Source organism: Felis catus, chromosome C2 (genome assembly GCF_018350175.1).
Source record: "Felis catus isolate Fca126 chromosome C2, F.catus_Fca126_mat1.0, whole genome shotgun sequence".
In the NCBI taxonomy this organism is placed as follows: Eukaryota; Metazoa; Chordata; class Mammalia; order Carnivora; family Felidae; genus Felis; species Felis catus.
The window spans coordinates 3,003,190-3,007,951 of record NC_058376.1 but is presented as its reverse complement, the minus strand read 5'-3'; positions in this window follow the sequence as shown (position 1 = coordinate 3,007,951).

Here is a 4,762-nt window from a genome sequence, read left to right as displayed (position 1 = left end):
TCCCATCTTGACCATTTTTTAAAAATGTGTATTTATTTTGAGAGAGAGAGTGAGAGCGCAAGATGGGGAGAGGCAGGGAGAGAGAGAGAGAGAGAGAGAGTCCCAAGCAGGGTCTACACTGTCAGCGCGGGGCTCGAACCCACGAACGGCGAGATCGTGACCTGAGCTGAAATCAAGAGTCAGACACTCACCCGACTGAGCCCGCCAGGCGCCCTGTCGTGGTCACTATGGTTAAGGGGCGTCCATACTGCTGTGCAGCCCCACTTCCCCCCATTTCCAGGACTCCGCTCATCTTGTAAAGCTGAAACTCTGTCCCCATTAAACCCCGAGACCTGGTTCCCCCTCCCCCAGCTCCGGTGGCCTTCATCCCATTTTCTGTCCCCTCCCCCAACTCCCCCAGCAGGGCAACCACACACTGTCCACCCCTGTGTCTCTGGCACATGCATGACGTCCTCAGGGCTCATCCACGCTGCAGCAGGTGTCTGATGTCCTTCCCTTTTAGGGCTGAAAGTTAGTCCGCTGTGTGGACAGACCACATTCTGTTTACCCATTCATCCATGGAGGGGCACGTGTGTTGTTTCCACCCTTTGGCTATTGTGAACGATGCTGCTATGAGCACGGGTGTTCAGATATCTGTGTGTTTAAGCCCCTGCTTTCAATTCTTTTGGGTCTATGCCCAGAGTGGAGTTGCTATAGATCATACTGTAATTCTATGTTGAATTTTTTGAGGAATTTCTATGCCTGATTTTTGGAAGATTTAGAGTTTCAACATTTCCTTACATTTTTTTTAATGTTCATTTATTTTTGAGAGAGAGCGAGAGCACGCGCAAGAGAGAATGGGGGAGGGCCAGAGAGAGAGGGAGACAGAGAACTCAAAGCAGGCTCCGGGCTCCAAGCTGTCAGTGCAAAGCTTGACAAGGGGCTCGAACCCACGAACTCTAAGAGTGTGACCTGAGCTGAAGTCAGATGCTTAACCAACTGAGCCACCCGGGTGCCTCACAAAGTTTCCTTAATATTTTTATAATAATGTCTCACAACTAATATGACAAAAAATTCTTGTTCTCTATTTTCTCATTCTGGATGAATAAATTAGTATGATTTAATAGGATGTAAATGCCCACCAAACCAGCTGTCAGACCAGGCTCCAGGCACTGGCAGAGGCTCAGGGTTTGTGTTGGCTTGCTGAGGACAGTGTGCTCTTGTGAAATCCCGGTGAAGCTGTCTGTACCCAGGGGGTGTCCTCTCAAGAGGGAGTGTATTCTTTCTCTGACCACTTAAGAATTGACAGTGCATGGTAATAATAGTTGGCTTTATTATCATTTAATTTTTCATTTTATTGATCGATTGGTTTTTGAGAGAGAGAAACATGAATGGGCAAGGTGCAGAGAGAGAGGGAGAGAGCGTGTGGAGCCCAGAGTGGGGCTCGAGCTCACGAACCATAAGATCATGACCTAAGCTGAAGTCAGATGCTTAGCTGACTGAGCCACCCGGGCACCCCACTATCGTTTAAAAATTCTTCATGGGGTGTGCTCCGACCAAGTTTCCCACCCACTATTCTACTGATCTTAGCAGTGGACCCCTAGGACCATAATGCTGGAACACTAACAAAGCTACAGATGGCTCCAGGCCCAGACGGCTTCACAGGTGATTCCACCACACCCTTAAGCAACACACAGCCATCAGTGCCACTTCCATGGTTGCACAGTATTGACAAGGAAGCAAATTTCCAAATTCTTTTTATGAAGCCAGCACAGGAGTAATACCAAAAGCCAGCGAGATGGGCACAGAGAGGAAACCACACCCCCATTCGTGAATGAACATCAACACAAAAATGTGTAAAACCTAATCAGCCATGACCTGGGGATGTAAACATGGTCTGATATTAGGAAACCTCTTAAAATAGATCTCCATGTTCATAGAGCAACAGAGAAAAAGCATGAGGTGACCTCCACAAATCAAGCTGATTTGATAGAATCAGCATCTATACTTTTTTTTTTTTAAAAGCCTGAGTAATAAGGATATGGAAAAAGCATATTTAACAGGTCTCAACCAAAGTGCCTGAGTTATGCCGAATGAACAAAGCCTGGGAGCACTCAGTTGAAAGCCAGAATCTTCCCTGCTATTTAACACGGTTCTGGGGGACTGGCCGCACTCTCGTACGCAAGGAACAAGGGCTGAGTGCAGGCGGCGGAGGCAGATCTGCGCCCCAGAGAACCTTCTGGGAGACTGCCATGCAGGGTAAGGACTCAGCCTAGAGACCTGTGTCAAACTGACGAGGACCAAGAACCTTCTTCTGATGCAAGCGGCAATGAGGGACATTGCGTAATGGGAAAATACCCTGTCCACAATGCCGCAACACCGGTAAGTGCTCCGTAATGAACGAAAGAGAAGTGGACAGCTGTGGGTAGCAAGCTCTCCAACACGCTTTCTCCAACGGATGAATGAACAGAAATGAAATGGAGACCTGGTCTGGGCTCGAAAGACTCAGTGGGATGAAGGGGTCAAGTTTTCTGAAACTAGACTATGAATTTACGGCAATGCCGAGGGTTTTTTCCCTTAGAACTAGCCAAGCTGATCTTAAAGTTCACATGGAAAAATAAACAGGCAAGAGTAGCTAGGGGAAACTCTGGAAGAGAAGGGTATGTCGGGTGTCAAAAACAAGACAGCAGTCTCCAAAATGGAGTCACTTGTGCTAAGCCCCACGTCACCAAACCGAGACTTCACCTGATTCCGGCTCTGACCTCTCCCAGAAATGGGATCTCAGAGTCCGTGAGGAGTCACCCGGTCAGCACGAGCGAGGTCATCGGTGGCAGATCCCCACGGTCCCCTGGAGGAGAGTGACCTCGCCCAACTAAGATGTTTTGCCCGGGGCAGCCTCCTCGCCCTGCTCCCTTCTGCACAGGATGGTCTGTCGTGCGTGCAGCGAGCTGGAGCTTTCTGTCTGCTGCACCGCCTGCTGCCTGGCTCGGGATCCCTGGAGAAAGCCAACCAGACCTCCAAAATTCACTCAGCTGGGTTTTGTTTTTTAACACAGGCCAGTAGCTTTACTAGCTATCTGACATGCTTATACGGTTACAATACTGGAAGCCTGGGCCAACTCGATAGATGGGGCCGTGGGACCGAGCCCGGGAGCCAGAAACGGACTCAGACCCAGATTTAAACACTTGGAACAAGGGAGGCGCCACATTGATTACCGAAGCCGTCTGAAGTCTGATTTTCGGCAGGTCCTGCTGAGACAACTCCATAGTTCTCTGGAAACAATTAAATTACATCCCTACCTCACTCCCTAACCCCCCATAGGTTACACATACAGCAAAGGTTTAGTTGTAAAATTCGAAACCATCAACGTACTGGGAGAACACTGTAGTTTCTTTGAATAGCTTTGGGTTGGGGAAGGTCTTCTAACGGGTAACCCAAACTCAGAAGCCACGTAAAAAAAAATCAATAAAGATCAACAATCATAAAATCCCGGCCCAAATGAAAACACCATAAACAAAGACAGGAGGCTGGTGAGAAATGAAACCCAGAATCTACAGCATAAATCTCAGGAAAAGCTCTAACTGTCTTCCTATATAAAGCGGTTCTAGAAATCAGTGTGATAGAGACCGACAAAGTAATGGAAAAGGAACAGCTCACCAAAAAAAGTTATACGAGGGCTCTTACGTGTATGAAGGATACCCAGGTGCACTGAACAACAAAATGAGACAGGGGGAGAGAAACAGAGAGAGAGGAGGGGAGGGGAGGGGGAGACAGAGGGAGAGGGAGGGAGAGAGAAGGCATACGGGTTGGAAACGGAGAGGAAAGCCATGGAAACCTGTGAGGTTGGCAAGGACAGACGTGTGTGGAGCGCACTGTGAGAGATGCCGTAGGAGAAAGGGGCTCATACAGGCTGCGGGCGGGGGGCGACTTGGCACGGCTTCTGGGGGGCACTGTGGCAACATTTGTGCTACCTACATACACTCCACGGCTCCATTCGAGGGATTTCCCTGCAGATATACGCGCAGGCGTCCTAAGTAACATTTGCGCGAGGGTATTGATTGCCCTGGTGTGTGTGCTAGTCAAAGGCTGGAAGTAGCCTCGATGTCCGCCGGGAGGAGCCGGTCAAATAAATGTCACACGTGCCGACAGTGGAAGTGGCATGAGGCAGCTGTTAAAAAGCACAAGGCAAATTTACCTGCAACCATCACCCCAAGTAATTGCCAGTCCCAAAGCGGGGTGCACAACAGGCCTGCAGTGTGCTGCCTGGAGACACAGGGGACCTGCAGCGGTAACACTTCTGGAGATAGCGTGTTAGTTTCCTGGGGGGGGGGGGCCATAACTAAATGCCACCAACTGGGGGGCTTCAAACGACAGCTCTTCAAACCTCAGAACTCAACAACCACAGTATTGTCTCACGGTTCTGGGGGCTGGAAGGGCACAAAGTGTCAGCGGGACCACGCTCCTTCTGGGGCTCTACGGGAGGATCCTTTTTTGCCTCGCCCGGCTCCTGGGGCTCCAGACGGTCCCGGGCTTGCGCTGCCTGGCTCCCCTCTCTGCCTCCGCCTGCCCATGGCATCCCCCTGCGTCTGTGCTCTCCCCTCTCTTTTGTAAGGATGCCTTCGTGGGGTTTACGGCCCACCCTAATCCAGGACAACCTCATCGAGACATCTGCAAAGACCCTTTTTCTAAATGAGGTCACATTTCTAGGTCCTGAGTGGTCATATCTTTTGGGGGCCACCATTCAACCCACTGCAGTTGGGAACTGAGGTAAGGAAGATTCCGT